The 24,130-nt window shown below is 46.1% G+C and overlaps 1 protein-coding gene across 1 annotated transcript in view; it reads left to right on the plus strand.

Moving 5' to 3' along the window:
• Positions 1-2,243: 2,243 nt before the first annotated feature.
• The window catches only part of SIPA1L1 (signal induced proliferation associated 1 like 1), a 421,260-nt gene continuing 399,373 nt past the window's right edge, over positions 2,244-24,130 (plus strand). Inside the window, 1 exon segment of the mRNA XM_038765485.1 lies at positions 2,244-2,515. The gene's annotated coding sequence lies outside the window, so the exon portion shown is untranslated.

A 24,130-nucleotide genomic window follows, 5' to 3' on the forward strand; every position in this document is an offset into this window, starting at 1 on the left:
TACAATTGAATGAATTAATGAATTAAGACTGTGAGCCCCACGTGGGACAACCTGATGACCTTGTCTCTCCCCTAGGGCTTAGAACAGTGATTGGCACGCAGTAAGCGCTTAACAAACACCATCATTATTGCGCTGCCCCCATAGGACTGAGTGATTGATTTCCGGGTGTGCAGTGGGCATTTTGCCGCTGTTTACCTCTTTCAGTCCCTCGGTATCACCCCCAACGGGCCGGGTCGAGGCGGCCGCAGGACCGCAGCGCCCACGAGGCCCTGGCCGGGGGGCGGGGCGGGGCCGGGGTCGTTGCCAGGGCACCCGCCCCTCCCCTCCCCTCACCCTCCCCTCCCCTCCCCTCCCCCTCCCCTCCCACCGGGGAGCTCTCGCGAGAGCTGGGGGGCGGACCGGCGCGCCGAACCGCCGCGGTGACGTCACCCCGAGACTTGGAGGCGGGGAGGGCGGGGCCGGATTAGGGGGCGTGGCAGGAAGGGGGCGGTGGCCTCTCGCTCGGGTGTGGGAACGGGGAGAGAGAGAGAGAGGGAGCCGGAGAGCACGGACACCGGCACCTTTTGTTGGAGTGAGTTGTAGTGTGTGTCTGTGTATGTTACTGTGTGTGCGCGCACGGGGGGGAGGGGAGGGTCAGAGCCGAGCCATCCTCCAAGCCCCCCCATCTGCCTGCAGCCCCTTCCCCCCCTCCTCCTCCTGGGCTGGGGGGCTCATCTCTTAGGTCCCTCTCCCTCCCCCTCCTCTCCTCCTCTTCTTGGGTGGAGGGGACTGGGAGGCACATCTTTTAATTCTCTCTACCCTCCCCCCTTCTTCTCCTCCTCGGCTGGGGGATTGGTGGGGGGGGGCTCATCTCTTAGTTCCCCTCTCCCCTCACCCCCCCTTCTCCATCTTTCTGGATTGGGGGGGGCAGGGGCGCGACTCATCTCTTAGTTCCTTCTCCTCTCCCCCCCCCCCCCCACTTCTCCTCCTCCTGGGCCTGGGGAGGGGTTTAGAGGGGGCACCTCTTTAGTTCCCTCTCCCCTACCCCCCTTTCTCCATCCTCCTCTCCCTCCCCCTGGGTTGGGGGGGGGGCACATCTTTTAGTGGTCCTCTCCCCTCCACCCTTCTCCTCCTCCTGGGCTGGGGAGGGCTGGGGGGCACATCTTTTAATTCTACTCTAATCCCCCCCCCTCCTTCTCCTCTTCCTGGATTGAGGGGGGGCTGGGGGCACATCTTTTAATTCTCTACAACCTCCTACCTCCTCCCCCCTTCTCTTCCTCTTCCTGGATTGGGAGGCTGGGGGGGCACATCTTTTTATTCTCTCTAACCTCTCCCTTTCTCCTCCTCCTCTTCCTCCTCACTCCTGGTCTGGGCGGTGGTTGGGGGGTGGTGGGGAGGGCCCATCTTTTAGTGGTCTCTCCCCTCCCCCCTTCTCCTCCTCCTCCTCCTGGGTTGAGGGTGGGCTGCGGGGGGGGGAGGGCTCATCATCTTAGTTTCCTTCTCCCTCCCCCTTCTCTCCTCTTCCTGGTTTGGGGGAGCTGGGGGGCATATTTTTTTAAGTCACTCTATCTACCCCCCACCACTTCTCCTCCTCCTCCTCCTCCTCCTCCTGGGTTTAGGGTGTTGGGGGGCCACATCTGTTAGTTTTTTGCCCCCCTCCATTTCCCCCAACTTCTCCTCCTCCTGGGCTGGGGGTGGGCGGGGGGGGGGCACATCTCTTAGTCTCCCCCCTTCACCTCCTGGGGCTGGGGGAGGGCAGATATCTTAGTTCTCCCCCCCCCCAATTTCTCTGAATTGGGGGTGAACTGAGCGGGGGCACATCTCTTAGCCCCCCACTTCTCCTCTTCCTGGGCCGGGGGGGGGGCAGCATCTCTTAGTTCCCTCCTCCCCCCCCCCCCCACCGCACTTCTCTCCCCTGGGCTTGAATTGGGACTTGGGGGGCGGATCTTAGTTGATCTCTCCGTTGGGATCCTCTCCCCCCATCCCTCCACTTCTCCCCCCATTCCTCTCACCTGGGCTAGGGGTCCTGGGGTGGGGGGTGTTGGGAGGAGAGGAGAGGGATCTTAGTACTCCCTCCCCCAGGGGGTCCTCTCCCCCATCCCCCACCTTTTCCCTTGTTTTCTACTCCTGGGCTGTGGGAGGGGGAGGAAGGTCTCAACCCTGGGGGTCCTTCCCCTCACCCCCTCCATCCTCCTCCCCCATCCCCGGGCTGGGGGGCAGGCTGGATCGCAGGTCCTCTGCCCTAGCCCCCCCACATCTCCCCATCTCCTCATCCTCTCGGCCCTCAAGGAGAAGTCCAGAGCAGGATCCCCTGGTCCAGGAGGCGGATGTTCCCCTTTCCCTCAATCCCTGGTGCCTCACTGTTTTCCGCAGGACCTCGGAGAGGACAAGAACAAGGAGAAAGAAGAGGAGGAGGAACTGCTTCCACTCCTGGCCTGCATTCTCTGGGTCCTTCCAGAGAAGGACGACCCCCGTCCCCCACCATCCATCAACCCCCGGACTCCTCCTAACCTTCACCACCAGCTGAAGGAGAGGGGTAAGTGGCTTCAAGGTATCAAGCCGGTGTCTGGTCATTTTTCCATTATACTGTCCCAAGCAATTAGCGCAGTGCTTTGTGCACAGGATGCACTCAATAAATAAGGCACGGATGAAGGAATGAATGGCTGGTGTAGTTCAGGGAGAGGAAGCCTAGGAATGGGTGTATGTCGCTCCCCATATTTTGGTCCAGGAGATGGATCGTTCAGTGGTGCTGAGTGAGCTCCTACTGGGGACAGAGCACTGTTCTAAGCGGTCTGGAAACCCAACCCGGCAAACCGAGTTGGCGGACACCTTCCTTGCCCAGAATGAGTTTGCAGGCAGTCAGTCAGTGGTATCTGTTGAGCCGCTTACCCAGTGCAGAGCACTGTACTAAGCCCTCGGGTAGAGTGCATCCTAACAGAGTTGAGAGTCGCATTCCTTGCTCACAATGAGGCGGAGACGGACATGAATAAAAATGCTTGGCTTGTAAGTCGTCTAGTGGGGCCAGGGAACAGGTATGCCAACTCTTCCTATTCCTTATACCGTGCACTCCCAAGCGCTCAGTACAATGCCTCTGCACCCAGTAAGCACTCAATAAATATCAACTGATTGATTGTGCACGCCTGCTTTGGGGGTGCGAGTGTCGGGAAAGTGCCAATGCGACTTGAATTTTCTAATGCTTAGAGTGCCAAGCATGTAGAAATGGCCCGATAGGCGGAAGGAACCAGATGGAACTGTGAATGGACTAAAATCCTTTCACCCTCACACACCCCTACCTTAAAGCCCAAGCTGTGAGCTTTTTGAAGGGGCTGGCCAGGGACTGAAACCACACAAACACACAGACAGAAAGGCCTGTGACATGTGTTTTTGTAGGTATGTGTGCGTAGCCCTTTTCAAGGAATAGAATTTTTCTGCACAAAGCTACCTTGCCCCCCTTTGGCCCTCCCAGACCTTCTTGGGTCCTGGGCCCCGAAAGAGCAAGTGGGTTTTAGAGGCACCTCCTAGGAGGAAATGCTAAGCAGCTCAGTCGTGGGAAAGGGAGGGGAGAAGCCATAAATGTTCCAGGTAGTTTCATTTCTCTTAAGAGAGCTGGAGTTGCCTGGCACGCCTTGGGCTTCTTGGGCAGGTAGAAGAGGTCAGCAAAGGAGAAAGTGTGGAGAGGGTGCAGTTAAACTTAACTTTTTTACAAATGGTGGTTTCCTCTACCACAGTTGTCTGACTCTGACTTGGTGTTTAATTGCATGAGACCATGAATCAGGAGAGATGTGTATTTTTTTCTTCAGGAAGGTTGGAGAGGTCAGGTTAAATTTTCAGCCGCCTTTCACCATTGCAAACTGATCACAATGGGCGAGCTCAATTTCAGGGAAAATTGCCTTGTTGAACTGTGAATTTTTTTTTTTTTCCTGGTGTTTGTTGAGCGTTTACTACTTGTCAAGCACTGTACTAAACAGTGTGGCTCAGTGGCAGGAGCACGGGCTAGGGAGTCAGAGGACGTGTGTTCTAATCCCAGCTCCGCCACTTGTCTGCTGTGTGACCTTGGGCAAGTCACTTAACTTCTCTGTGCCTCAGTTACCTCATCCAGTAAAATGGGATTAAGACTGTTGAGCCCCACTTGAGGAGATCCGATTACCTTGTATCTATCCCCAGTGCTTAGAACAGTGCTTGGCACATAGTAAGCGCTTAACTCAAAATACCATTGTTATTATGATGATTATTATTATTACTAAACGCTGGGTCAGATAGATGGTTGAGTGTTTCCGATGTACTGGGCACCGTACTAAGCACTGGGGGTAGATAGAAAGCTAATCAGGTTTGGGCACGGTCCATGTCCTACATGGGGCTCACAGTCCTTAATCCCCATTTTATAGATGAGGGAATTGAGGCCCAGAGAAGTTAAGCCACTTGCCCAACGTCACAAAGCAGACAAGTGGCGGAACTGGGATTTGAACCCAGGTCCTTCTGACTCCTAGGCCCGGGATCTAGCCACTAGGCTGTGCTGCTTCTTTTTGAAGGGTGATGCTCTCAGAGGCATGTTCTCCTAAAAGGCACCCTTAGCAAAGAGCTTTATCTTTTCTAATTTCCAAAATGCACATCTTTAGAGGAGCTTGGAATAAAATGCTTCCTGGTTGCCAGACTCTTCTAGCTGTGAGCCGGGACCCTCAGTTGATAATGCAATGAGAATTTGTTTTCAGTCCAGACTGTCAGGTTTCATTACCTTCATTTCTATCTGGACGGAATAACACCGCTGTTCCTTCTGTAAAGCAATCCTTTCATGATGAAACTCTGACTCAGTGACTCAGACCCTTCTTGGCTATTGTTATTAAGGTGCTTTGTGGGTGTTGTCAACTTTCTCCTATTTATCACATTAAGCACTGTTCCCTAATAAATCTCTTGGAAAATCCCCAAATTCCTCCATGGTGTAATTTTAATTTTTTTTTTACACCGTCTATGCACAGAAATCACCTCAGTAGCTTTAGTGAAAAGATTTGTCATCCTTTCTGTTCCTTTTAGGAAAGATGAGATGGAGGTCCCTTTGGTGGGATTAAAAAACTTGGATGTGGGGATGTTTGAGTTTGGGACATTGGTAGTTTTAGAGAAAGAGTTGCAAATGTTGGAGCTTGCTGTCCATGTGAATGCTTCTAGTGTCAGATGGCAGACCAGTTTATCATCTGAGAAAATGCACAGAGGCCATTTGGGAGGCAGAATGTAATATATAAATATAAACGGTGCTTTTTTCTGACTCTCAGTTGTTTATAATAAGTTATTATGCATGTAAAATTACTTGGACGAAACAGTGTTTTGGGATTGTATGACTGCCACGTCTATTTTCTCACCTCCATAGATAACTAGGAGCAGTAGAATTGCCCGAATGCTGGATTTTCTTCTTTGAGAGACATTTTCTGTCATTTCCAAATGATCCAGCATAGTCAGTTGGTATTGCTGTTGTTTTTTTTATTATGGTTATGTGTTAAGCGCTTTACTACTGTGCTGAGCACTGTACTGAGTGCTGGGGTAGATAGAAGGTAACTCAGGTTGGGAACTCCATTCAATCATATTTATTGAGCGCTTACTGTGTGTAGAGCACTACCTACTAAGCGCTTGGGAAGTACAAGTTCCGGACAATGTCCCATGTGGGGCTCACACTCTTAATCCTCATTTTTACAAAGGAGGGAACTGAAGCCCAGAGAAGTTAAGGGACTTGCCCAAAGTCACCCACAGCAGACAAGTGGAGGAACCTCAGGGTTAGCACCTGGGGCCCTCTGACTCCCCAGGCCTGGGCTTTTTCCACTAGGTCACGCTGCTCTTCCAGATTTATCAGTCAGTCAGTCATATTTATTGAGCTCCCTACTTTGTGCAAGAACACTGTACTAAGTGCTTGGGAGATGACAAAATCACAACCAAACAGACACAATGCCACCTTGTGTGCTGTGTGCCCATGGGCAAGTCATATCACTTCATCTGGGCCTCAGTAGACACCTCATCTGTAAAAATACGGGATTAAGACTGTGAGCCCCACCTGGGACAACTGACTTACCCATGTATCTTCCCTCAGTGCCCTCTAGAACAGTGCCTTGGCACATAGTAAGCACTCTAACAATGTACCATGTCTTCCCTCCCTTCTGGACTGTGAGCCTCGTTGTGGGCAGGGATTGTCTCTCTCTGTTGCTGAATTGTACTTTCCAAGTGCTTAGTACAGTGCTCAGCGTAACAGTAAGTGCTTAATGAATGCAATTGACAGGATGAAATTCCCTGTCCACAAGACCTCGTGGTCTAGAGGGGGAGACAGACATTAATATACATAAATAAATGACAGATGTGGACATAAATGCTGTGGGGTTGGGAGGGGAACAAATCAGGGTGACACAGAAGGGAGTGGGCGAAGAGGAAAAGAGGGCTTAGTCTGGGAAGGCCTTTTGGAGGAGATGGGCCTTTGATGAGGCTTTGAAGGGGGGAAGAGTCATTGCCTGACTGGTATGAGCGAGGGAGGCATTCCAGGCCAGAGGCGGGACGTGAGTGAGAGTCGGCCCCGGGACGGACGAGATGGAGGCCCAGTGAAGGGTTGGCATCAGAGGAGCGAGTGTGGCTGGATGGTGTGGAGTAGGAGAGCAGCGAGGCAAGGTAGGAGAGCGGGCAAGGTGATTGAATGTTCAAAGCCAGGGTTAGGAGTTTCTGTTAGCTTCTTAGGAGTCGCCAGTTTCCCTTCAACCCTTTGATGGGCTAGCTGAGTTTTTCAAAGTCACTGCCTCTGGTGCTGTGAACCTTTTAAATCGGAAGGGTCAGTAAAGACTAACTCGGGGCTTAAATAATAGATTCTTCAGTAAGGTAATATCTACTCCTAATATTACCGGTCTGAGTCGAAACGGGCCACGTACTATCCAGTGAGAAGATGGTAGCTGAGCTAACACGTAATTCCTCATGCCTGTTTTCCTGTGAGCATCTGTCCTTGTTTCCTCTGCTGCGTTTATTTCTCAGTTTGCTCAGTCTGTCCAATTTTTTTCCCTCTCTACCTCTGATTCTCTTTCAAGTTGTCTACTGGGAGGGAAAGTTAGATCTAAGGACTACCACAAATGGCTAGGTGGGTGGCAGCGTATTTAGAGGGTTGGGAGAGTCAGAGGATGGATGTTTCTAAGTCGTTAGCGATGTTTCAGAGCCTCTCACAAACAAATCGGTTGGTCTCTGACGCTCCAACTAACCCCGGAACAGGCCGGCGGGGCCATCAAGGGGTTAAGAAAAACACAATTCCCCAATTCTCCTCCAACCAGAAGGAGAGAGGGTCATGGCTGAGCCACAGAGTAATCACTGCCATGAATCTTCATATTCACATAGAGCTTAACAAATACCATCATCATCATATCTTTATTTCATATAGCTTAATACTTCAGAAGCTCTTTCAGCCCTGGTCCTCTCCGAAGGCTGTTTTGGTAGCCCAAGTTTAGAATGTTTTAATTGTTTTATTTTATGGGATTTAAGCGCTTACTTTGTGCTCGGGCACTGGGATAAATCCGAGTCAATCACTCTGTCCCATGTGGGGCTCACAGTCTCAATCGCCATTTTCCAGATGGGGTAACTCAGGCCCAGAGAAGCAAAGTGACCCTGCCTGAGGTCACTTGTCCACAGCAGACAAGTGGCGGAGCTGGGATTAGAACCCAGGTCCCTTCTGACTCCCAGGCCTGGGCTTTATCCACTAGGCTGGGCCGCTTGAGTGATAGTTTAGCAATTGCACCTGTTTAATATAAGGATTTATCTCAGTATAGCTTAGTTCAGTGCAACAGTAAATGCTCAATAAATACGATTGAATGAATAATCTCAGACCTCTTTCTTCTTCACAAATGTCTCTATAAGCAGATGAATTTCATGCATTTCTTTCCCACTCTGCGGTAGTAGCATTAAGGCTCTTTTCTATTTGAATGGAGTGGTAGGAAAAGCAAGTGTGGCCTAGTGGATAGAGCACTGGCACTTGGAAGTCAGGTACACGCTCTGCTCTGTGACTTTGGACAAGTCAACTTCACTTCTGTGGGCCCTCAGTTCCACTCAATCTGGTAAAAGAGGATTAAGATCCTTCGAGTCCCTCGTGGGACAGGGACAGTGTCCAACCCGATTTCCTTTTATCCCGCTATCCCAGCGTTTAGGTTCGTGCCCGACAACGGAGTAGGCGCATAACAAATACCCACTTTTACGCTGATTATATTCACATCTACATAGTCTATAGAGGTTTTCACGGTATCTCTAGTGTCCATCTTTTTTGCACTGATAGTAGCTTTTGTTGAGTGCCCACTTTGGCACTATACGGGCTCCTTGGAAAGTACTGATTACCAGAGTGCCAGTTGTCTTAACCACAAGGAGTTTCCACAGCCCTGCCCACATGGAGACAAAAATATTTCCAACTAGAGCAGGCAAAATAAATACTCTGAGCAGAAATAGGTACCTGAGGGTGTTGCTAAGATCCTAAGGGTTGGAGATATAGCCGAGGGGGTGATATAGATCAGGGCGTTGGGAAATTAATAGGGCAAAGCTTGAGGAAGTGGGATTTCAGGAGGGATTCATGCTCTATGCTGTCAGCTGGTTGTGGGCTGGGAATATATATGTTACATTGTACTCTCCAAAGCACTTAGTACAGTGCTGTTCACACAGTAAGCGCTCAATAAATATGATTGGCTGGGGGAGAGCTGGGGTCTCTCAGGTGTGCTGGGAGGAAGGAGGCTAGTGACGGGGCTGAGGTGGGAGAATCAAGACCGAGGGAGAAGAATTTGTTTCCTGAAACAGAAAAAATGAAAACAATTTCAGAGGAAGGGTGAAATCCATTTTCGGTCTGGGAAACTCTGCCAAGGCGCAACTGTGTAAATTTGGGAATTGTCCAAAGTACAGAGATGCTATTTGGTGTCTGAAGATGCTGCTTCTGACTTGTTTCGCTCATTACCTAATGACGGTATTTGTTAAGACCTTTGCTGTGTGCCAGGCACTGTACTGAACGACTGGGGTGGATGCAAGCAAATCAAGTTAGACACAGTCCCCTATCCCATGTGGGGCTCTCAGTCTCAATCCCCAATTTTACAAGATGAGATAACCTGAGGCTTGAGAAGTGAAGTGACTTCCCCAAGGTCCACACAGCAGACAGGTGGAGGCATCGGGATTCAAACCCATGACTCATCTGACTCCCAGGCCGTGCTCCTAACCACTTTGTTATGCAAAGCAATTGGTATCCTTTTTGAATCACAGAATTGTCACTGGTCAATTAGGGAAGTTGAATTTCTTGGAGTAATGATGTCAGGAACCAAGATGGTGTGTATGGAAGTAATGGTATTTGTTAAATGCTTACTATGTGCCAGGCACTGTTTCATTCATTCATTCAATTCAGTTGTATTTATTGAGCATTTACTGTGTGGGAAGAGCATTGTACTAAGTGCTTGGAAAAGTAACAATTCAGCAAATAAGGAGAGGACAGTCCCTGCCCACACGGAGCTTACAGTCTAGAAGCGGGGGAGACAGACACCAAAACAAGTAAACAGGCATCAATATAAATAAATAGAATTATTGTTATGTACACATCAAAACAAGGAAACAGGCATTAAGATAAATAAAAAGAATTGTAGATATGTACATATGAACACAAGTGCTGTGGGGTGGGGGAGTAGAGCAAAGGGAGCAAGTCGGGGTGACGGGGAGGGGAGGTGGGCCTGAGCAAAAAGGGGGCTTAGTCTGGGAGGGCCTCTTGGATGAGGTGAGCCAAGCACTGGGATGGATACAAGCAAATCGGGGTGGATGATGATGATTATGGTATTATGTTAAGCATTTAACTATGTGCCGAAGCACGTTCTAAGCCCAGGGGTAATAATAATAATGACATTTATTAAGCACTTACTATGTGCAAAACACTGTTCTAAGCACTGGGGAGGTTACAAAGTGATCAGGTTGTCCCACGGGGGGCTCACAGTCTTAATCCCCATTTTACAGATGAGGTAACTGAGGCACAGAGAAGTTGTGACTTGCCCAAAGTCACACAGCTGACAATTGGCGGAGCTGGGATTTGAACCCATGAACTCTGACTCCAAAGCCTGGGCTCTTTCCACTACAAGGTAATCAGGTTGTCCCATGTGGGGGCCTCATAGTCTTAATCCCCCATTTTACAGATGAGGTAACTGAGGCACAGAGAAGTTAAGTGGCTTGCCAAGGTCCACACAGGTGGTTGCCATCCCTGTTCACATATGGGCTCACAATCCCAATCCCCATTTTACAGCTGAGGTAATTGAGATACAGAGAAATGAAATGACTTGCTCAAGGTCTCACAGCAGACAAATGGTGGAGCCAAGATTAGAACCCATGACCTTCTGACTCCCAGGCCTGGGCTCTATCCACTCCCCCCATGCTGCTTCTCTAAGTTGGAGCCTTCTGGGCAGAGACCGTGGTATTTATTTACATTATCATACCGATGATGACTCCCCACGCATCCTAGCACATCTCCTCCAAGAGACCTTCCTTGACTAAGCTCGCATTTCTTCGGCTTCTTCCTCACTTCTGTGTCACCCTGAGACTTAGCTCTGTGCTCTTTATTCACCCCATCCTCAGCCCCCGTCGCACTTACCTACATTGGCGTAACTGATGTTATCACCTATCTCCCCGACTTGAGTGGCAGCTCTCTGTGGGCAGGGAACGTGTCTATCACTCCCTTACATTGTCACCCCCCAAGCGCTTAATATAATAATAATGATGGTATTTGTTAAGCGCTCACTATGTGCCAAGCACTGTTCTGAGTGCTGGGATAGATACAAGGTTATCAGGTTGTCCCACGTGGGGCTCACAGTCTTCATCCCCATTTTACAGATGAGGTAACTGAGGCACAGAGAAGTTAAGTGACTTGCCCAAAGTCACACAGCTGATAAATGACTGAACTGGGATTCGAACCCACGACTCCCCCTCCTCCCCATCCCCCCCATCCCCCCACCTTACCTCCTTCCCCTCCTCACAGCACCTGTATATATGTATATATGTTTGTACATATTTACTACTCTATTCATTTTACTTGTACATATTTATTCTATTTATTTTATTTTGTTAATATGTTTTGTTTTGTTGTCTGCCTCCCCCTTCTAGACTGTGAGCCCACTGTTAGGTAGGGAACATCTCTGTTTGTTACCAACTTGTACTTCCCAAGCGCTTAGTACAGTGCTCTGCACACAGTAAGCGCTCAATAAATACGATTGAATGAATGACCTCTGACTCCCAAGCCTGTGCTCTTTCCATTAAGCGATGTTTCTTCTCTATGATGGTATTAAGAGCTTAGTATGTGCCAAGAACTGTTCTAAGCACTGGGGGAAGATATCAGGTTATCAGGTGGTCCCAGGTGGGGCTCACAATCTTAATCCCCATTTTACAGATGAGGTAACTGAGGCACAGAGAAGTGAATCGACTCGGCCCAGGTCACCCAGCTGACAAGTGGCAGACCCGGGATTAGAACCCACAACTTCTGATTCCCAAGCCCTTGCTCTTTCCACTAGGGCACACTGCTTCTCAAGTGGTTAATTAATACCACCGGTTGATTAATGATGGTATTTGCTAAGTGCTTACTATGTGCAGAGCGCTTTTCTTATATTATAAATTATATATAATTATGACATATCACATATAATAAAATATATAATATAGTATATACTATATAATTTAATATAGTAAATTATAATTATAAATATATGTTATATATTATATTAATGTCTGTTTAGTCCTCTAGACTGCAAAATTCTTGTGGGCAAGGAACATTCATTCATTCAATTGTATTTATTGAGCGCTTACTGTGTGCAGAGCACTGTACTAAGCGCTGAACATGGTGATCAACTCTGTTGTACTCTGCCAAGTGCTTAGTATAGTGCTCCGCACACAGAGCTCAATAAGTACCATCGATTGATGGATTGAAATCCTGTTTAAGACTTCACACTCTGATTTGATATCTGAGTTTCCACACTGAATCAATCGTTTTTGTGAACTCTCATTCAGGATTTGGTACTTTTTAGATGAGAAGCCAGTGACTGATTTGTGGTCTGGCATATCTTTGCAGATTTATAGCCCATGGCCCTTTTAATTGTAGTATTTCTCTTCTCCAAGCTGCAAATCAGAGTGGTTGGCTTTGTAAAGTTAAAAAGTGTTTTTCCGACAACATTAAAGAAGGACTTTAATGTTGTTGGAAAAAGCACTTTTTTTTCTTCATTGATATTGAAATGCTCACTATGTACCAAGCGCTGGGCTCAAAGTGTTAATCCCCATTTTACAAATGAGGTAATTGAGGCACAGAGGAAGTGGTAGAGCTGGGATCCTCTGACCTTTTCTTCGTTTCATCCTTTTGGTTCCTTTTGTTAGATCAATTTGTAGTTCTAAATAGATACATTTTCCTGGCTGCTGTCATCTGTCTTTTAAAAGTGCAATTTCAGGTTAATGATTACGTGTCAAGTGCTTATTGTGTGTCAAACACTGTTCTAAAGTGCTGGGGTCTATACAAGTTAATCAGGTCAATCAATCAATCATATTGAGCACTTTCTAGATGTGGAGCACTGTTCTAGGCACTTGGTAGAGTGCAATCCAACAGAATTATCAGCATAACGGACCTCTACAGTGGGAGACGGACATTGATGTGACTGAATAAATAATTTATAATAGATAATTTAAAGATACGTACATAAATGCTGTGGGGCTGAGGGGGTGGTGAATATCAAATACCCAAGATTGAAGCACAGAGAGGACTGCTGAAGGGAGGGGGAGACGGGGAAAAGAGGGCCAAATCTGGGAAGGCCACTTGGAGGCCTCTGGAAGACCTCTTGGTAAGGCTCAGAAGGGGGAGAGACTTGGGGTCTAGGGTCCGTGGAGGGCGAGGGGGTTCCAGGCTGGGGGGAGGATGTGGGAAAGGGATTGGAGATGAGATGTCATGGGGCCCGATGAGTAAGCTGGCACTGGAGGAGCAGAGTGTGCTGGCTGGGCTGGAGTAGGAGACCAGCGAGGTGAGGTAGGAGAGGGCCAGCTGATTAAGTGCTCTAAAGCTAATGGTAATGATTTCCTGTCTGATGCGGAGGTGGATGGGTAACCGTCTGAGGTTTTTGAGGAGTGGGAAGACATGAACTGAAGATTTTTGTGGAGAATCGATCTGTGCAGCGGAGCGAAGTACGTTATATTGTTACAGCTTACTGTCCCAAGCGTTAGTACAGTGCTCTGCACCTGTCTGCTGGGTGACCTTAGGCAAGTCACTTCTCTGGACCTGAGTTAGCTCATCTGTAAAATAGGATTGAGACTGTGAGCTCCTATGTGGGACAGGGACCGTGTCCAAACTGATTTGCTTAGTACAGTGTCTGGCACAGGGTACGTGCTAAGTAAATGCCACCATCATTATTTAAATCCTACTGTCTTCTACTTGGACCATGGGAATGTGGGACAAGGGAATGTGTCCAATCGAGTTACCTTGTATCTACCCATCGCTTAGTACAGTGCCTGGCACATATTAAGCACTTAACGAATACCATTATTATTATTACCCCAGCTCCTAATACAGTGAGTACTTGGTAAATACTAAGCTAATAAGTACCATAATTATTATTATTAGTAATAACAACCCAAGGATGCTTTCACACCGGGGGTGAAATATGCATGGAAACCAATCAATCTTCCTAACACTTGCCCTTATCTGAGGTAAATTGTTCTTCTTTTGAAGGGCAGGCCGTATCTTGCACTGCTTGAATCAAATTATGAGGCCTTGTGGATAATGCTATGGTGTCAATAAAATATAATGTGAAGAAATCCATTATCTACCACTAATAAGCTGTCATTTTGCTTCCCAAGTTCCACTGTGACCTCTGGTCTGTTGTGAGAGCTCAAATTAACCCAGGCACTTTGGGGCATTAGTTTTTAGGGTTGGCTAAGCAATCCAGGCATAGAAAACCCCTAGGTCTCCCAACTCTGCCACAACTCTGCTGCATGACCTTGGGCAAGTCATTTAACTTCTCAGTGTCCCAGTTACCTTTTCTGTAAAATGGGGATTGAAACTGTGAGCCCCATGTGCGGCAAGGACTGTGTCCAACCCGATTTGTTAGTATCCACCCCAGCGCTTAGAATGGTGCTTGGCACAAAGTAAGTGCTTAACAAATATCACAATTATTATCATTAACTGGTGGTGTTTTTGTGTTTTTTTTGTTTGGAATAGTGACAAGTTGTGCACACTGGTCATAATGACTGCCGATGTCTTTCAATATCAATACCATCTTAGCTGCCAGACTTGAGGAGAAATTCTTTGGGTCAGGTTTACACTCCTTTCCACCCATATGTCGAGAGGGGTAGAACTTTCCAACTCCCCAGGGCCATGAACTGGCACCAGCTTGGGTCATTCACTGAGTGTCCGAGAGCAAACTCCAGATAATGGTGTCCCTCGTTTCATTGGAATGTGGGAAGAAGAGGTTTTCCGGAGCCAACTCACCTCTCCCCGGGTGTCCTCCGAATGAGGGAAGATGGGTCCAACATGAGAAGAAAGTTGGCCTACTGGTTGATTGGGTCTCATCCGTGTCGAGGAACCTTTAGGGATAGGGTCAGGAGGTGAATCAGTGAAGGCTTCCTGGAGGAGATGGAATGAGAGGAGCAAAGTGTGCTCGCTGGGTCATGGTGGGGAGAGATGATAATAACTGGGGCATTTGTTAGGCGCTAACTATATTGCCGAGCACTGGACCGAGCATCGGAGTAGAGAAAATATCAGATCAGACATGGTTCTTTGCACTGGTCCTTGGACACTTTGGGAAATTGGGACTTTGGGACACTTTTCCGGTCTTTTCATGACAGGAAATTTCGTCGTCATTATCAATCAATCGTATTATCTCTCCTCGTGTTCAAGAAATCTAGATTTCTGTCAGTCGGATGCATGGCTACTTTCTGTGGTGTGTGGCCTTCTAAGGATTTAATTGGATGTTCTAAAAAGCACGTGTAAAAACGGCTAAGGGTGTATTTTAAGTGCCTTTTGAGCCCTGAGGAAAGCAAGAATGTGACATGGTCAGTAGTGGGATTAAAACTCCTCAGCCAGCGTTTCATATGAACGTGGACATCATTTGGAAAAAGGTTATTTCCTAATATATATGTGTTGTATGACAGTCTCCTCTTTTGAAGCAAGTGTTTCCACTAGGCAATTTGGATAGACCCCTGTGGAGAAATTGGGGATCATTCTTCCCACAATATGTATCTGTCCTGATCTGGGATCCATGAATCAGGGAAGGTAGATAGGTGTTGGAGAAGCAATTGCTTTTACATTCTTGTGTCTTTGGTCAGGGTACAAATGCTCTCGTAATTTTTTCCATTGTGAGGTTCTTCAAGCACACAACTCCTGTGTTAGAGGAGAACTGACTATTTATTTCCAAGTGGATCTAGAAGAAATCCAAGAAAACGGAGAAAAGGCGTTGTCCTAGTGGAAAGGGCACGGACCTGGGTTGTAATCCCGCTCCATCACTTGTCTGCTGTTTGACCTTAGGCAAGTCAGTTGGCCTCTCTGTACCTCAGCTTTCCAATTCCGTCTTCTACTCAGACTGTGAGCCCCAGGCCGGGCAGGGACTGTATCTGACCTAATTAACTTGTACCTTCCTCGGTGCAGTGTTGGACAGTGTTGGACACATAGTATGCATTTCACACGTACCCTAAAAATAACAAAAAAACTTGGTAAAAGACAGGTCCTTTCTTTGATAGCTTGCAGTAAAATGTAGAAAATGAAAACACTCACTTATATGGAGTGCTTCTTGTATGGTTTTATTAGCACTGTATGTAAATACACTTGTATTTTATTTTCCATCAGCTGGTCTGGAGTATTATATGTTGAAAAACTGAAAGGAAGAGTTTGTCTCTGGCCCACAGCCAATTCTATTGAAGCAGCAACTTAATAAGAATCAGTAAGATTCACTTTTTTTTAGAATGATAGCTGTTCATTCATTCATTCAATCGTATTTATTGAGTGCTTACTGTGTGCAGAGCACTGTACTAAGTGCTTGGGAAGTACAAGTCGGCAACGTATAGAGACGGTCCCTACCCAACAATGGGCTCACAGTCTACAAGGAGACAGACAACAAAACAAAACATGTAGACAGGTGTCAAAATCGTCAGAACAAATAGAATTAAAGCTATATGCACATCATTAACAAAATTGATTAACAAATTAACAAACAAAATTAACATCATTAACAAAAGTTGTTATGCGCTTACTATGTGCCAGGCACTTTTCTAAACACTGGGGTAGATCTGAGCTAATCAGGTTGGACACAGTCCCTGTCCCATTTGGGGCTCACAGTCTTCATCCCCATTTTAAAGATGAGGGAACTGAGTCCCAGAGAAGTGAAATGACTTGCTCAGGGTCACACAGCAGACAAGCGGTGGAGCCGGGTTTAGAACCCAGGTCCTTCTCACTTCCAGGCCTGGGTTTTAACCACTAGCCCACACTGCTTCTCAGTGGCCACTAATGGCAATTGGCTCTCCCATTCTTCTAAGAAAAATGGTCTTAGACCTCAGTTGTATAGAGCCGATTATTAACCTGATCTGATTACTTGAAGGAGGCACTTCAAGATTTTTCTTGCTGCAAAATGTGTATATGTTTGTGTTTTGAATATTTAGAGAAAGGTGGGTTCAATGGAGATAGTACTGTCCTCTTTTTCTTGGGTTAATCCTCTCCCCTTTTAATTGTCTTCCTATCTCTGGGAAGAAGGAAGCAATAAATGCTACATTATTCTGTGTTTTTGGGTTTCCAAGGAGATGAAACCCAAATGAGACATGTTTGTGTGACAGAGAGTTTCTAAATGGGGAAGTTTTGAGCAGGCTAAGTGTTAATAAATAGATTTCAAATTATTGTAATTTCATCTGCAATTTTTTCTGCAGTCAAGATTCTAAGGCATTTAGATTTTTAGTAGTGATTGGAAAATGCTTTCAGATAAAAAGGGCAATATATAATCTCTATATTTTATAAAATTATATATTTATATATATATATGTATATTTTCATCTTTGAAGACTTATTTTTTCTTTCAGGAAATTCCATAGTCGCAAGACATAGTTTTCAGCATCATTTCATAGTGGTCAGGGTATGTACACACATGAGCTAAACCCCAGGATTCTATTTTAGTTTCTGTGGAGAGCTTAGAATCTAAGCCTTCCTGCTGCTATTCATAATGGGGCAACAGTCTAGAAACTTCCTTCTTCAGATGAAAATGCAGTGTTTCAGTGGTGGATGTATGCACGATTCTTCATTCCCTGTTTCTCGGTTGGCTTTCGACAAAGCCCCTTTATCAGACCCCTTGTGCATTTTACGATTTCTTCCCAGTCATCAGCATCTTCAGGATGTGTGTTGTACTCTCCCAGACGCTCACTACAGAGCTCATCACACAGTAAAATGTTCAGTAGATGATCTTTTTCTGGCAGTTTCCTTTGTGTGACTGGATGTAGAAACAAATACTGATTTATAGTGAGGTGGTGGAAGTTTTTGTAGCGATGGAAAGGAGTCCAGATGTAAAGTTATAGTTCGAGACTAGAAAAGAACACATTCCTTAAAGATGTTTGTTGACAGTTTAAAACTGCAGCACATAGCTCCCACCTAGCCGATGATATTCTCGGTCAGTTTTCCAGCATAAGGGAATCCTAATGGAAATTATAATAAAGTAGGTTATTAAGTGGCACTAGGTTATTTTCACTCAGTCAATTGGTCTACTGGGCGCTTACTGTGTGCAGAGCACTCTACAGTGACTGACTGCTTTAAAGCCAATGCTGAGGCATAACCAGCATTACTTACCATTTGCCCCTCAATTACTAGCAGTAACATTTTCAGGCCCGGCAGCCAGAAGGACCTGGGTTCTAATCCCCACCCTGCCACTTGGCTGCTGTGTGACCCTGCTCAAGTCACTTCACTCCTCTGTGTCTTGGTTTCCTCATCCACAGAATGAGGATTAACTCCTTCTCCCTCCTAGTTAGACTCATGTGGGACAGGGACCGTGTCCAATCTGAATGTTTTATAGCTACCTCAGCACTTGGAACAGCACTCAGCACAGAGCAACTGCTTAAGAAGTACCATAATTATTATTTTTTAATGGCACTTGTTAAGCACTTACTACGTGTCAGGCCCTGGGGTCTATACAAGATAATCAGGTTGGACACAGTCCCTGTACCATGTAGGACGCCCAGTCTAAGTAAGAGGGAGAACGGGTTTTGAATCCCCACTTAAAGTTGAAGGAACTGAGGTACAGAGAAACTGTGATTTGCCCAAGGTCACCTGGCAGGCAAGTGGCGAAGCTGGGATTAGAACCTAGGTCCTCTGATTTCCGGGCCCGGGCTCTTTCCATTAGGCCACGCTCTTTGAAACATGCTGCAGATACACGTGGGATGATCAATGTTGCCCAGGTTGAATCAAGTGCTTCAGTTGTTCCTAAGCACTAAAGCAGTGCTTCCCCAGTGCTTAGTACAGTGCTTGGCACATAGTAAATGTTTAACAAATACCACAACCATTATTAACCTGCCAAGCTGGCATGGCAATCTATTTTTTCCATATCCAGTTTGATGAGGATCCTCTGTGGCCCTCAGAAACCTGGGGTCAACTTAGAACCAAAACAGCCTCCCGAACCCGGGCCCGGGAGTCAAAAGGACCAGGGTTCTAATCCTGACACCGCCCCTTGTCTGCTGTGGGACCTTGTGCAAGTCACTTCACTTCTCTGGGCCCCAGTTCCCTCATCTATAAAACAGGGATTAAGACTGTGAGCCCTACATGGGCCCAACCCGACTTGCTCGTATCCACCCCAACGCTTAGTACAGTGCTTGGCACATAGTAAGTGCTTAACAAATGTCATTTTTTAAAAAAGGGGGGTGGGGCAGAGGAATGGGGCCAGAGGGCAATATTCCGTTGGGTTGTTTGACTTGGCAGGTTGTAGGCGTTTCAGGGCCCTACGAGTTGGATCACCTAATGGATGGCTTTCTTGTCTGCGTTTCAACTTGTCTGAGTTTTTGTTGGTGCGATCTCATCTGAGTTTTTTTGGAATCACGTTGGGAAGTGCTGCAGTACACTATTGGCCTTTTCAGAGCCAAAGAAAATGGTGTAATTAGAAGAGCCGCTTCATGGTCTTAGTGGAAAGAGCAGGGGCCTGGGAGTCAGAAAGACCCGGGTTCTAATTCCAGCTCTGACACCTCCTGGCCGTGTGACCTCAGGCAAGTCACTTCACTTTTCTGTACCTCGATTCTCCTGTCCTGCCTCTTATTTTGAGCCCCATGAGGGACAGGAACCATGTCTACATAACGTGTATCTACCCCAGTGCTTAGAACAGTGTTGGACACTTGGTAAGCGCTTAACAAATACCATAAAAAAATTAGACGATTTGAATCTCGGTACATTGCCAAAACACCTGTGTCCGATTTCAATGCTTCAAGTGTCAGTCATATCACTTAGAGAACACTATTAGGTTGGATTTATAAATTATTTTCTGGAATAACAAAGAGGACTTGTAAACTCCTTTTAAAATGCGATTTTGACAGATTCATTAAGTGCTATCCCCAAACATAAATATTGTTGTTGTTGTCTTATGCTGTCGCGCCTACCTTGAACTATGTCCTCCGTCTACCAACTCTGTCATGTAGTACTTGCTCAAGTGCTTAGTACAGTGCTCTTCACACAGTAAGCGCCCAGTAAATACCATTGGCGATGATGGTGAATAGTGATCTCTCTTGCTTATCTCTGGCATCAGACCAGGCTTGAAATATTGTGTAATATTGTTCCTACCCCTCATCCACCATCACCAGACTTGACTCAGATTTCTGTTGTAACAAATCCCTCCACTCATAACAAATCAGAAGTTTGTAGATATGTGGAATAGCTCCGAGGACTCCAACAGAGTAGGAATTGTGCTCTTGACAAATGCTTTATCAAGGAAAACTTGTGTTATGTGTTAAAAATAACAATAATGATGGCATTTATTGAGCGCTTACTATGTGCCTAGCACTGTTCTAAGTGCTAGGTGGGTACAAGGTAGTCAGGTTGTCCCACGTGGGGCTCACACTTTTAATCCCCATTTTACAGATGAGGGAACTGAGTTACAGAGATGTTAAGTGATTTGCCCAAAGTCACACAGTTGACAAATGGAGGAGCCATCATTAGAACCCATGACCTCTGACTCCCAAGCCCAAGCTCTTCTCACTGAGGCGCACATGTGCACCTTTGACTGATACTACACATGGAAGAAGTGAGAAGCAGCATAGCCTAGTGGAAAGAACCCAGGCTTGGGAGTCAGAGGTCATGGGTTTTAATCCCGGCTCTGCCTCTTGTCAGCTGTGTGACTTTGTGCAAGTCATTTAACTTCTTCGGGCCTCAGTTACCTCATCTGTAGAATGGGGATTCAGACTGCGAGCCCCCCCATGGGGCAATCTGATAACCTTGTACCTACCCCAGTGCAGTCAGCTGTATGACTCTGGGCAAGTTACTTAACTTCTCTGTGCCTCAGTTACCTCATCTGTAAAATGGGGATTAAGACTGTGAGCCCCCTGTGGGACAACCTGATCACCTTGTAACCTCCCCAGCACTTAGAATAGTGCTTTGTACATAGTAAGCACTTAATAAATACCATCATTAATTAATTAATTAACAGTGCTCAGTACGTAGTAAGCGCTTAATAAATACCATCATTATTACTATTATCACCTTTTATCCAGATGGATGGGTGTTGTCAGACAACATCTCTTAATATCATTCTATCTTAAGCAAGTAATTCTCTCTCCTACTTAGGTTGTGAGCCCCATATGGGACACTCACTCATTCAGTCGTACCTATTAAATGCTTACTGTGTGGAAGGCACCGTTCTAAGTGCTTGGGAGAGGACAGTACAACAATAAACAGACACATTCCCTGCCCACGATGACTTCATTCATTCATTGTCATATTTATTGAGCATTTATTGTGTACTAAGTGCTTGGGAAGTACAATTCGGCAACAGAGACAGTCCCCTGCCCACAACGGGCTCATGGTTTAGAAGGGGGGGAGACTGACATCAAAACAGTTTACATTCTGGAATCTGTCCAACCTTATTTCTTTGTACCCACCTCAATGCTCAGAACACTGACACATAGTAAGTGCTTAACAAATACCATTTCAAATGTGTTCTGGAATAACCGAGCAAATTCTTTTTATGGGCAGAGAACAAGGCTGGGAAGCAATGTGGCCTCGTGGAAAGAGCCTGGGCCTGGGAGTCTGAAGATGTGGGTTCTAATCCTGACTCTGCCACATGTCTGCTGTGTGACCTTGGGTAGGTCACTTCACTTCTCTGAGCCTCAGTTCCCTCATCTGTAAAATGGGGAAAAGACTGTGAGCCCCTAGAACTTAGAATAGTGCTTGGCACATAGTAAACACTTAACAAATTCTGCAATTATTATTATTATTATTATTACCAACTCTATTGCTTCATACTCTTCCAAGCACCTAGTACAGTGCTCTGTCCACAATGAGTGCTCAACAAATGCCATTGATTGCAGAAATACTTCATAATTCCCGAAGTTTTCATTACCAGCTTCTGATCTTAATTTTACTTTGTTTTTAGGTTTTAAAATAGTTAGCAGTGGACACTCACAAATAAATTGGGCACCCTCGGCTTTGGATTTTGTTTTGTTATTTTTTTAGGCACTTACTATGTGCCTGGCACAGTACTAAACACTGGGGTAGTTACGAGCTAATCAGGTGGGACCCAGTCCATATCCCTCACGAGGCTCACAGTCTTAATTCCCATTTTACAGGTGAGGAAACTGAGACAAAGAGAAGTGAAGGGACTTGCCCAAGGTCACACAGCAGGTAAGTGGAGGCAGCTGGATTAGAACCCATGACCTTCTGACTCCCAGGCTCCTGCTCTATCCACTAGGCCACGCCGCTTCTCAGAAGACTGTCAGCTCATTATGGGCAGCAAAAGTGTCTGCTAATTCTGCTGTGTCTTACTCTCCCAAGCACTTAGTACAGTGCTCTGCATTCAGTAAGTGTTCATTAAATACCATTGTTTGAGTTCAAAAGGAACAGCATAGGTGGCTACTGCTGTGCCGACTGTGATCTAGGACTTAATTCAATTCAGTTGTATTTATTGAGCGCTTACTGTGCACAAAACACTACACTAAGCACTTGGGAGAGGACAATATAACAACAAACAGACACATTCCTGCCCTCAACAAGCTCACTGTCTAGAGGGTGATCCAGTTGGTGCTCTTGGTTTGCTCTCCGTGCTTAAATGAGATAACGTGTCTACCAACTCTGCTATAGTGGACTCTCCCAAGCACTTAGTACAGTGCCCTGCACGTAGAAAGCACTCAAACATGAGTGATGGATCGATCAACTATATAAGCTTGTTGTGGGCAGGGAATATATCTCCCAACTCTGTTGTAGTGTACTCTCCCAAGTGCTTAGTACAGTGTTCTGCATACAGTAAACACTCAATAATTGCCATTGATCGATTGACTGTAAGTTTGTTGTGTAAGTTCGTATGTCTGCCAGCTCTGTCGCTTTGGACTCTCCCAAGCGCTTAGTACAGTAATCTGCATATGGTATGCACTCAATAAATACCATTCATCGAATGATATATGTCCGTGGCCGGTCAGAGTGAGAGGCAGCTTCAGAGTAAATTCAATCAGTCGTATTTATTGGACCTGTTCAGTATACTGTACTTTTTCATGGCGAAGTGGGTAGAGACCAGGCCTTTGAGTCAGAAGGTCATGGATTCCAATTCCTGCTCCGCCACTTGTCCACTCTGTGACCTTGGGCAAGTCACTTCACTGGGCCTCAGTTACCTCATCTGAAAATGGGGATTGAGACTGTGAGCCCCCTGGGGCAAGGACTGTGTTCAACTCAATTTTCCGGTATCCACTTCGGTGCTTAGTACATTGCCAGGCACATAGCGCTTAACAAATACCGTAATTGTTTTTGCTGACACTGATTTTAGAATGGTGATTTTTAAAGGATCTCAGTATTTCAAACCTCCAATTTCCCCAGTCACAACTCTGAGAAGCAGCGTGGTTTAGTGCAAAGAGCACGGGCTTGGGAGTCAGGGAACCTGGGCTCTACTTCCAGCTCTGCCACTTGTCTGCTGTGTGACCTTGGGCAAGTCACTTCACTTCTCTGTGGCTCAGTTACCTCATCTGTGAAATGGGGATTTGAACCCTGTTCTTCCTCCTACCTTAGACTATGAGCCCCACGTGAGTCCTGACACCAGGGTTTAGTTCAGTGGTTGATAGGTAATAATAATAGTATTATGGTATTGTTAAGCACTTACTATGTGCCAAGCACTGTTCTAAGCTCTGGGGTGATGATGATGTGATGGTATTTGTTAAGCACTTACTATGTGCCAAGACTGTTCTAAGCGCTGGGGGAGATACAAGGTCATCAGGTGGTCCCACGTGGGGCTCATAGTTTTAATCCCCATTTTACAGATGATGTAACTGAGGCACGGAGAAGTAAGCGCTTAACAAATACCACAATTATTCTAATGTTTTTGGCTTCCCTTGATCAACCAAGGTCAAAACTTAGACATAAGCTTTGGGGGAATTTTTTCTAATTCCATTTTATGAATTAGAAAAAATTCCCATTTCCTGTGTCCCGGTACCAGGAAAAACAACCACATGGGAATTCCTTTTTTTTAAAAAAGCGTATTGTTCTTGGATGAAATGCTTTGGATCAATTTTAATCTCTGTGATGCTTCTTCAAGTGCTGTAACTTTAGTAGCAGGAGACAGTGATTGGTGACACAAAACCAAGATCTTTCTATCCTCAGACCCCATGGAATTGCATACAATGCCCTGACCCCAGTAGGGGTAGAAAAAAAATAAAGCCACATTCATCAGTTGTCTTTGTCTTTGAAGTTCTTTGGAAACTCTCAATTGATGGGAGATTAAACTATACTTGTTAATGAATTATCCAGGCTAATACCAATGGAATTTGACTGGGGGTTCCTTTTGAACTTTCCTAAACTGGCAACATTTATAGACTGACATTTTTCCACTATCGAAAGGGCAACAATAAATCAATTGTGTTTGTTGAGCGCTTACAGAGTGCAGAGCACTGTACTAAGTGCTTTTCATTCATTCATTCAATCATTCGTATTTATTGAGCACTTACTGAGGGCAAAGCACTGTACTAAGCACTTGGG

The sequence above is a fragment of the Tachyglossus aculeatus genome, chromosome 23 (genome assembly GCF_015852505.1).
Source record: "Tachyglossus aculeatus isolate mTacAcu1 chromosome 23, mTacAcu1.pri, whole genome shotgun sequence".
Lineage (NCBI taxonomy): Eukaryota > Metazoa > Chordata > Mammalia > Monotremata > Tachyglossidae > Tachyglossus > Tachyglossus aculeatus.